An 11399-nucleotide genomic window follows, 5' to 3' on the forward strand; every position below is an offset into this window, starting at 1 on the left:
TATATATATATGTAAAAGCTCAACATCAAGAAAAAAATATTCTCACCACTGGGCCAATTGGTAGCATCATTATAGACAGAGAAGAGCTGAGATTTTTAACAGCTTCAGCTTGCACAGTTCCACAGTCAACACTATTGGTACCATCAGTCAAGAAAGCAAAATACAAATTGCATTGGGGAAATCTGCTGTCAGGGACCTCTCCAGAGTACTGAAGAGCAATGATGTCAGTCTAAAGACTAAGATGCATCTGACCCAAACCATGGTCTTTGCAATTATTTGCTATGCATCAGAAAGCTGGGCAATGACTAGGGATGATAGAAGGAGAATCAGAGGTTTTAAGTTGTGGTGCTGGAGAAGAGTAATGAATATATTTTAGACTGCTAAGAGAACAAACAGGTTCTGTCTTTGAGAGAGTGAAACCAGGCTGTTCCTTGGATGTAAGGATTCTGAAGCTCTGCCTCACAAACTTTGACCATGTTGTCAAGAGAAACCAGTCTTTGGAGAAGGACATCAGACTTGGAAGGCTGGAGGCACAGTGCAAGAGAGGAAGACTGTGTTGAGATTAAATGACTCAGTTACTGGCGCAATGGGGGTAGGTGTGTCACAGATGAAATTGGCTCAAGATAGAGCAGAGTTCAGAACTGTTGTACATGTGGTTGCTATGAGTCACAAGTGACTCGACAGCACACATCAACAACAACAACATAGGTGTCCCTGCAGTGTTACATTCTATGCCTTTCATTAAAGCATCTCAGTCATCTAGGTAGAGGTCTTCTTTGAATATCTGCATACAATATTAGAAAGTGATTTAAAGAGATATAAAATCAAATTGCCTAAGCTTGAATTTCAAATATACCACTGGATATATCTAAGCCTCAACACTTCTAAATTTCATTTTCCTAATCTGTAAAATAGCAATAACAATAGTGCCTCCTAGGATTATTATGTTTCTATAACGATTATAAGGAACTCTGGAGTCTTATTGGTCAGAAGCTGTGCTGCCAATCTAAAGGAGCACAGCTGGAATTCACATGGATTGCACGCACCGGCTGCCCTGAGGGAGAAAGTTGGCCAGTCCACTCCAGTACAGTTTACAGCCTCTGAAAACTGACTGGGGCACAGCTATGAGTTGGTTCTTATTCAATAGCACACAACAACTATATAGAGATCCTAGCCTGGAAAACCCTGTAGAGATGTTCTCCTCTAACACAGAGGGGTTGTTGAGTGTTGAACATAGATGTACCAAGACAAAAACACATGAGGCAAGTCCAGCTAAATCAAGAAGCTGAATGAAAAAGTCAGAGTCCAAATATGAAGTCAAAGTGGTGGCGATGTTGAACATACCACAATTTTGATGATCACAGTACAGTGTTCTCGGAAGGAAATAGCATGTAAATAAATTCCAGGTGTTGTTGTTGTTGTTGTGTGCCATCAAGTCGCTTGCGACTCCTAGCGATGCTATGTACGCTGTTTGTTCTATCCTGTGACAACCAACCTTGCTGTCTCAAACACACTCATTCCCACCACTCCATTCAGAATCGATCCATCTCATCAAGGGCCTTCCTCTCCTACGCCATCCCTCCACTCTCCCAAACATGATGTTCCTCTCCAAGGACCATCCCTCCACTTACACAATCCTTATGTGTCATGAAAATTTGTTCATCTTTAAAAAAAAATGACAGACTATAAACAAACTACCCTACATCCAAGTAATGGTGATAACAGAAGAATTGATGCCTTTGTGTTATTGTGGTGCTAGAGGACAATATTGAACATACCATGGACTACCAAGAAAAAAAATAAATCTGTCCTGGAGAGAGTGAAACCAGATTGCTCTTTGAAGGCAAAGATTTTGAAGCTTAATTAATCTCACATAGTTCGGACATGTTACCTGGAATGACTAGTCTTTGGAAAAGGATATGCTTGAAAAGGTAAAAGGTCAGTGCAGGAAGGAAAGACCCTGTATAAGATAGATGGAATGATACAATGACTGTGGCAATGGAAGCAGGTGTGTCAAAGATGGTGAGAATGGCCCAAGACAGGGTAAGTTTCAGAACTACTGTTCATAGGGTCACTATGAGTCATAGTCAACTTGACAGTACATAACAATAACAACAATAATAACTAATATTGTTTTGAAGAGTGAATGAAATCATGCATGCAAGTCTTTGTACAATATTTGACATTCTCCAATCCCCAGTATATGCCAGATTATTGTAGTAGTTATAAAACATATAAACACAGTTTTAGATAAATAGTACTTTTATGCATAATATGTATCACATATGGTAGTACGATGTAAGATTAGGGTTCAAATGACCCAACTATCAGTAGATATACCTGCTATTCTGGGCAACTATCTATGAAATGAGCAGAATGTAGAAGGTGGGGATGTCATATTCAAAACCAAGGGACCCCTAAGAAGTGAACTCTTATCAGTGCAGCTGGCTTCCTTAAGGATCAGAACAAATGAACTAACAGCAGGCTGTGACCAGACCAGTTGGTCCAGTGGTATCCAAACTAGAAAATGCAATCTGTTAAGAGAGTATATGAAAGTCAAGTTTACGTGTAAAGCCCCTCCCTGGTTCAAATACCAGGCTGTTCTTCAAACATGTGTCACTGAACTAAACAGTTAATGAAATACAAAGAACCTTAAATACCTCCAGTATCACATTTCAAGACTTAAAGAATAATTGAGGGAAAATCTGAGCGGGCAAAACTCTTCCTGGCCCTCCCTGATGAGCAGACCATCTTTGTTTTCCATTAGTATATGTTGTCGTCACAGTAACTGCAAGGATCCAAATACAGGCCCAAGGTGTCATTTCCTCATGTACTTAGGCTACCACACTGAAATAGAATTATGAACTCAGCAGTGCCTCTCTCTTTCCTGTTGTGCTGTGGTACCTCAGTTAGAGAAACAGGGCTTAAAATGAGTTACTAGAAAGATAAGTTAGTTTATTAAGAGATATAAAGAAAAAGCAAGTCTATTTATTCTTATTACTGCATCATCTATGACTCATGTGTGTGTGGAAAGACCTTCATTTTTCAAAAGATATTTTAGATAAACAAAGCAAGTTGGCAATAACTCAATTGTCTTGCTGATGTCCGAAGTCCACTGTTTTCAATCAAATCATCTTTGTGTTTAAATCGTGAGCAAATTATTTTTTTTAAGAGCACATTTACTCCCTCTGACAGTAATGTTCATCTCATAGCTTTTGTAAATCTTCTCTTATCAAGATTGTTATTGTTGTTGTTAGGTACCTGGAGTCAAATGGGGTGGGGGGTGGGGTGAAATTCTTCAAACTAACTACATAAGTCTGAAGTTACAGCTATTACAGAAGCCTACTCTTTAGGGTGGAGATAGAGACTACCAGTAAAGCAATAATCTCACCGAATTCATCTGTTATAAAGGAAGTGGGTAACAAAATTTAACCAAAAAAGCAAATGATGGAAAAGTCTCTGAATCTGAAGAGCTTAAAGTCAAATTATCTGAGCCAAATTTTGCATTAGCTTTAAAAATTCCTGCTAACCTGTCTTTCATAGGCCTCAGAAACACATAAATCATCCAATATATTCCACATTGACACTATTTCCCAAAAAAGGAATAGCAGCTGGACCTTTTGACTTCTTAGTGCTGCAGTAACTTCAACAAAGCTCTCTGGAACAGAGAAGCAGAGTGCCAGGGGAAGGTGTGTTGCTTCACTATATGCTGTGACTTTTCTTAAATTCTGCTATCAGCTGGCTAACAGACAGTTAAAAGCTGCTCAGTTCAGGTGACTTTTTCTTATTTTGAATTCTTCTACAACGTGCTGCCTGGCTTTCCAAACAAAAAGCTTCATTAGCTACTACCACAGAGACAGTGCTAGTTTGCCTGCAGCTTTTTCTCCTCTCTGATTAGCTAAGAAGTAAGGCTGGTCATTTAAGGAAAAAGAGGAACATAATCAAATATATTTTACTGAGGCTCCTGTATTTTTCCCATTGATCTTCTGGAGTATATTCTGTGAAACCGGAGAAGTGTTTTTCTTCTTTTCTTCCTTCCTTTCTTTTCTATAACCGGACTTTCAGTTAAAAACTGACAAGTCTAAATATCAACTTGCCTTATCTTTTAGAGACTCAATCTTTCAGGAAGAAATAGAGTAAAATTGACAAGTCTAAACTTTATCTACTCTGAATAAGGTTTGCTGGCATTAAAACTGCTAAGAAACTTTTGACTTTATAAAGGGTTTAGCTAGTTAGCTAGCTAATTAAATATACAAAGGTGACATATTTGTATATATATATTGTTTAAATTATATATGCAGAACATCAATCATCCCAGAATATACACATATGTCTTTATGATATATCACTTCTGCTTTTGTTTTCCTTGGCATATAATTTGCTCGTGATGTTTAAAAAGAGAAAAGAGTCAATAGGATTAAGGGCAATGAAGAGTAAGAATTCATTTTCATTTGTTAAGATTGAAAGTAGCAGGAGATAACATTACATAGCCTTCCATTTTTGCCTGTTACTAGGTTAGTAAAACAAAACAATACTGCTAAGGAAAGAAATAAAGAATGATACATTTAATAAGGTATTCCTTCCTGGAGCAGGAGGTCTCTCATGTTAGGCCTTACCCAGTGTAGACACCCAAGAAGTATGCATAAACACATTTTATCTTCAAGTGCAGAGAGAGAAACCAAACAACAGCCTATGCTGTGGGTGATTTCTTGGCCTTTTTAGTAATGGTTTCATAAGACAGCAGACTGCTGAGTGATAAGGGAGAGTTTGAAATATAAATTCCATACTAAATTATTGGCTGCTGTTCAAACTATGTCTGCTTAGAGTACCCAGCAGTAAAGTATGTCCCAAACAGGATTCCAGACTTAAACAACACAATCTTTGGACTTTACTATGATGTATCAACTCAGTTCACAAACAATTTGTAACTAAGAATATTACTGTGACCAAAGATGAAGTTAACTACATGGAAGGTTTGAAAACAATACAGTAATCTCTTAAATCTTTGAAGAATCTACCCAGTATTTGTAAATGTTAGTAAGTCATCAAATCTTCAGGATAAGGAAGAGGGGGAAAGAGGAAATATTTTCAGTGCTTAAGATGCACTATTGGGAGGATAATTTGGAAGAATAAAGCAAGAGGGGCTCACCAGCTTGAATATAACCAATGTTACTAAAATATACATTTAGAAGTTGCTGGATTTCTATATGTTTTGTTATGAATATTTTTACCACAATTTTTTTTAAATACGGCCAAAACCTGGAAACAACCCAAATGCCTATCAACAAATAATGAATAGAGTATCTCTGATATATTCACACAACAGAATACTATGCAAAACTGAAAAACAAGGAACTCGTGAAATATTATGCAAAATGGATGACCCTGGAGGGCATTATGCTGAGTGAAATATCTCATTCACAAAAGGACAAATATTGCATAGGGCCACTATTGTAAAATAGGACTGACATCAGGGTTGAGGGAAGGCAGAAAAGGAGGGGAGGAATGATGTATACTGTATTGAAGCAGATGAGGGAGAGAATTGTTTAGAAGGGATGTATAAAAAAAGGGGGGGCTTTATGATTGGGTGTTATTGTCATGACAGGAGTCCAGAATGAAGTCTTCACAGTGGAGTGGAATTGTGTGTGTGTGTGTGTGGGGGGGTGTATAACAATGAAAGAGTTTTACTTTTCAAAAAGAGTGAATTGAGGGGAGGAAGTGGTCAGGGAGAAAAGTGGAACAATGAATTACTGGAAACCCTAAGTCTCTGTAAACTTTCATTAAAATTAATTTTTTTAAAAAGTTTAAAAATTGAAAAAAAAAACCCCAAGCAAACAAACACCAAACAGCCAAAACCAAGCTCCATGAGGAAAGTAGTACTATCTTCATTTTATAGATGAGGAAACTAACTTCAAAAAAACCTTCTTCCCAAGTCACAAGAGCCAAAATTTGAATCCACACAATCTGGTTTGCCTATGCTACTAGCCTTTCTTACCTTCTCCTCCATAATAAATATATAGCCATACCTTCAAATTTAAGGAAACAAAATACATTTTTGTCAACTGACCTAATGGTAAGGAGCTGTGCTGTCAACCCAAAGGCAAATAGTTCAAATCCTCTAGCTGCTGTGTGGTAGAAAGATGGACAATCAACTCCTGTGCAACTTACAGCCTCTGAAAACCTGCTGGAGGGTCAGCTATGAGCCTGTCTTGGCTCCATGGCACATAATGACAACAATGTTTTATTCTACCGCTACATATATTTAAAAACAATGAATTAATTAATGAATTTTCCAGGATCCTAGAGAATATTTTTTAAAATAAATTGTCACCATTTTGTTTTTCTCTTAAACTTATGTTATAAAGGCTCTCAACCCAACCTAAGTTTGGTCTCACGCTTCTCAGGAAGTGCTGCGTTTTTCTAAAACTCGCATGTTTGGAGGAATAAGAAGATGAGATGAATAAGGGAACATATAGGTTAACTGTAGTCATTTGCTATCAAGTCCAAACAGAATCATAGCTGGCCCTCCAGTGGATTTTCAGGGGGTGTAAATTGCATGGACATAGACTGAGCATTTTTCTCGCTTGGAGCAGCTAGTGGATTTGAGCTGCTTGCTTCTGGGTTGACAACAGAACTCATTACCCCTTGGGCCACACCAGTCTTTGTAAAATCTTCTCTCTCAAGATACTTATTTGCTGAAGACATGCTCAACTTCCAAAAGAGAAAAAATAAAGTTGTCATTAGTTTGCTCTGTGTGTTTTAAAATAAAATCTCATTCCTAAAGACCAAATAAAAATTATAATTCCAGAAGAATTCTTTGCTTAATAGAAACATTGAATGGTTCATAAATCTCATTGGTAAAATCTGTAACTATCCTTGCTGAATACATTTTTAGAAGAGTAATTTTAACTTCTTCAATTATCTTAAAATAGAAAGACAAGACTTTCTTTTTGGCAGATACAAAAACTATTTCTTCAAAAACATAATTCATTATTCACTTCATACAGTAATACTACAGGTTTCATGTGAACGTAAAAATAAAACTAAAAATTGTCCATTTTTTAGATTTTTAAATAGGTTAATGTTCAAAGACAGATTCTAACATATAACTTAAATAAAAAGAGCTGCAAGTTTTATCAATAAAATCAAAGGTACAAATAGAATTTGTAACCAAAAAAGAATAAAAGTACATGAGGGATGATATTTAAAGGTCTAAGTGTTTTCCCAGTACATAGATGTTTCTATACTATATTGATAAACTCTCTTTTGTACTTTATTCTTGAAGCATCGCTTCCACAATCAAGTCCATGAACATAGTTAAAATTACTTGTCAAACTAAGAAGGTTCTCCTTAAGAAATGTGAGATAAAAAGCTACTGGCCACACTTAGAGTTGCCTTTCTTGATCTTGTACTTATGCATACCCTCTCACGTACTTATCGTCAGAAATCTAGAGTTATAAAGGTTAGTAGAATATCCCATGATGTGTATTAGGTGGAAAAGCTCCAAAGCAAGTGACACTTATAACAAGGAATGGCTTGCCTCTAATGAATTTCATGAATTGTTCTAAAGTTATTATTATTAATCATTTTAATGAAAGTTTACAGATATTTTGGATTTCCATTCATTCACTGTTGCACTTTTCTTCCTGTCTACCCCTCCCCATCCAGTTCACTCTTCTCTTAGAAAAGTAAAAGAAAAATTCTTTCATTGTTACATACTCCCTCCCCCCAAGTCCACTCCCCTATGCAGCCTTCATTCTAGACTCCTGTCATGACAATAATACCTAATCATATATACCTTTTAAACAGTTCTCTCCCTCATCTGTTTCAATGCAGTATACATAATTTATCCCATCTTTCTCAGTCTCCCCCCAAACTTGACATCAATCCCATTTTATAACAGTGGCACTATGCAGTATTTGTCCTTTTATGACTGAGATATTTCACTCAGCAGAATTGTTATAAATTTTAAGAAGCCTTCGCTATCATCAACATGTCTTAATTTCTGAAAGCACTCAACTAAATTAAGAAATCATTACTTCTAAAATTGATGGTCTAGAGAATCATTGCAAATGTGGAGGACACTGATCTGGATTTTATAAAGTTGACAGAGTGTCTAAAAGAATAGAAGAAAAGAAAGATATGCCAAGGAGACAGGATAACATGGGAGATGGTGGGGCACCAAACTGTGCATTGTGCATGTATTTGGAGCAAAAACTTCCTAATCTGAAATGCCTAGAGCAGGAGGACCATGTTATTAAGGAGCAAGAGCTAAGACTGAAACAGTTAAGCAGGTGGCAGATGATGACGGTCTTCAAAATACTCAGCCTTGGCGTTTGGCAACAACCAGGTGTCCAAGAAGCTAACTTTCAAGAGTGAAGAGACATGTGCCTGGCAAGAGGAAAATTAGTCTCTTCATTGCATGCAAAATATGGATGTCAGTGAGTAGGGTTACAGGGGAGCAGAACTTTTATAATCCAGATCAAGGTTGAACAAAATAGGCAATAGTAATGGAGCTAATAACATTAGTGGTGAAGAGAAAATAGAGGATTCTAAAATCACAGTGGGGAGTATTTCTCTACTGTGAAGGGTGGAGAGCTTGATTGTTCATGTGGTACAGGAAATCACATGGTTTAACCTGGGCTGTTCTTCATTCTTAAGGTAAATTTCCAAACACTAGGACAGTTAATGATACACAGAAATTAAATTTATGAAGAAATAATGACTTTTACTCAGGACTAAATGTTGCATGTACACTGTACCACTGACTCCAACAGAAATTGTATTCCTAGAAATAATGGCAGATTTTCACCTAATGTGTACATTCTATAAACCAACAAAATTACTTTCTTTTAGTATATTTATTTTTCTTTATTTTTTTTTCTTTTAGGCTATTGCCTTTTAGTGTAACAAACTAAGATATAAACAAAAATAATGTAAAATGTCTAGTTCCAACTTTTCAAAACAGAAAAACTCTTCAAAATTTTTCATCTTCACCAAAGCACCAGGAATGACAATCTCTGATACAATTATCAGAGCATCTATTGCACTATTATCTGTGTAGTATTCATTGATATATAACAAGTTTCAATTCATTTATAGATAAATCAAGTAGTGAGAATTTATGAATAATACATACTGAGATGTATGTATGGTTTAATTTTTCTCAATATGCAATAAATAAGCATTAATTCCTTTTTCAAAATGGGCATATTTACTGAAAACCTTTACACATTCTTATTTGTGAACAGAAAATATAGTCAGTTTTGGGATTGAATAAGTTCTTTATATTGACAAATAAACTCAAATGATTTCTTTTAATTTGTACTTCTTTGTTCTTTGATATTATGTTTAGTTTAGAATGTTCATTAAATTATCACAGCCAAAAGAGAAACCTGCATAGGTAAATCCAACTTAATTTTAGACAGTCAAGTTTCAATTTTAATCATATACATGTCCACGGTACAGCAATGATTTTTGCCAGATTTAACATGAAATTGATGGCTCTAATCCAGATCAAATGATAATCCATGGAAGGTGAAAACAACATACTAATAAAAGGAAGGTTTCCTTCTAGTTATAATAAATACACACACATACAACTAAAGAAACACTTTTTTTGGAATAAGTTCAGTTTTAGTTTAAAATAATCCATTCTCTAGACTAAGAATTACTACATTTATTTTTTTTTATTCTAAAATAATATTCTTATGAGTAGTTGTATTCAACAAGTGAAACAGCAGTGATCTAATGGCAGGCATATTCTGTGCCTACTCAGAAGCATTTAGGGCAACTGTAACGTTATGAGGTCAGAACCAGCACAAGGTGTACCAGTGTAATCAGAGAATCAGGCAAAAGGAGACTTTAGGAGGACAGCAAGTCAGAAGTGCAGCAACATGGACATCTTACAGGACTTTACTCTTTCAACAACTCAGCCAGCTTAAAAAAATTAGTTCTTTCACTTCTATTTGTTAGCCATTCTCCTTGTGAAAGGAGTTGGGAAACTCCTTTGTTGTATTTTTGCTACCTCTCCAAGAAGCATAATTTGGCAGAAATACTTGGATGGCTATTAAAACATTATAGCCATCCTGTGTTTAAAAAGGCATGTGTAAAATCCTGAGAAAGGAAGATAGTCCTGATTTTAAAAAAATAATAATAATAATTCACAATGATTATTATAATTCCAAAATGTATTATGATACAGTGTAGCAGCAAAAATTATAGGAAACAGCACAGACACAGGGAGAATGCTCTTCTTGGGGAAACGAATTTCTTAAGAGTGCAAGTAGCTATTTATTTTGGACTTACCTGGCGGCAGCTCCTTTAACCAAGGGTATGTCCTTTATGAAGGCAGCTTATCCTTTGAAGAACCCAGTGGCTTGTCCCACAGCCCAACACAGACTGGAGTCCTGAAAACTATCCAACCCAAAGGAATACAGAGGAAAAGGCTTTTCCCACTTTCTTTCCTAGGACCAGCCAATAGCTGAAGTCATGCAGGAAATTGAGTAGAGAGGGGGGAAGCTGCTCCTTCTCCCTAAAATCTCGATCAGCAGAAATTGGAGGTCGTCACGTATCTCCTACTCAAACTTTTGTTTAAAAGTTTTTTTTCAACTGTTGCTAGGTGTCGTTGGATTCTGAGATTAGGTTTCTCCTCTTCGGCTCCCTTCACAAAACTGTCAGAGCAATGACTTTGTTGGGGAGCTGAACTCGCGCGTGCTATATTTAACCAGTGTTCTCAGCAAGTCAAGCCTGTCAACAGCTGAGAAGTTTGGAGTCTGCTTTACTCCGTTCCTCGGCAGCTGAGTTATCAGCGGACAGAGCGCTGCTCACCCTGTGAACGATTCCAGGGAAATCGGCAGACCCTTTTAAGGACGCCTGCTCATTCATTTCACAGAGGTAATTATTATTTGAAACTCTTAACTACAGGATGTGATCTGGAACCTAGGTCTTAAAATCAGAAACGAAACAGAGCAGCACTTGTCTTGGGAAAGCAATTTACCGGTGCAATTGTTAGATTGTCTTAGGAAAACGCTTTCTCGCGCGCTTTCTCTCTATATATACACACACATACATATATACACACACACGCTCCAAAAAAACCTTTTGAATGTGTAATCAATACTGTTGGGAAAATTTATAGCAAGAAATCATTTCCAGTTTGACACTGGTGTGTTACATCCAAAGTTAGAGCACTCACCCAGTTCCATCAGACGGGTTATCTATACATCTGTATTTTTAAAAGAGTAGGGTTTACAAGGAAAATCTTTGTATCTTACTAAGACCATTCATTCAAAGGCACATATGGAGAACACTCCAGCAAAACCATGACTTGAGACTTTCTGATTATTGACAGATTTGCGTCATCTTTAACCCTCTAGTCTCCCAAATCAGGAAAAAGT

The 11399-nt window shown here is 36.5% G+C and overlaps 1 protein-coding gene across 1 annotated transcript in view; it reads right to left on the minus strand.

The window, feature by feature from the left end:
• The window catches only part of FILIP1 (filamin A interacting protein 1), a 289827-nt gene extending 279266 nt beyond the window's left edge, over window positions 1-10561 (minus strand). Inside the window, exon 1 of the mRNA XM_006896961.1 lies at window positions 10309-10561. The gene's annotated coding sequence lies outside the window, so the exon portion shown is untranslated. The remainder of the gene's footprint in view (window positions 1-10308) is intronic.
• Between the last annotated feature and the right edge of the window lie 838 nt (window positions 10562-11399).

Source organism: Elephantulus edwardii, unplaced genomic scaffold (assembly GCF_000299155.1).
Source record: "Elephantulus edwardii isolate Elephantulus edwardi_28Jun2011 unplaced genomic scaffold, EleEdw1.0 scaffold00194, whole genome shotgun sequence".
NCBI lineage: Eukaryota > Metazoa > Chordata > Mammalia > Macroscelidea > Macroscelididae > Elephantulus > Elephantulus edwardii.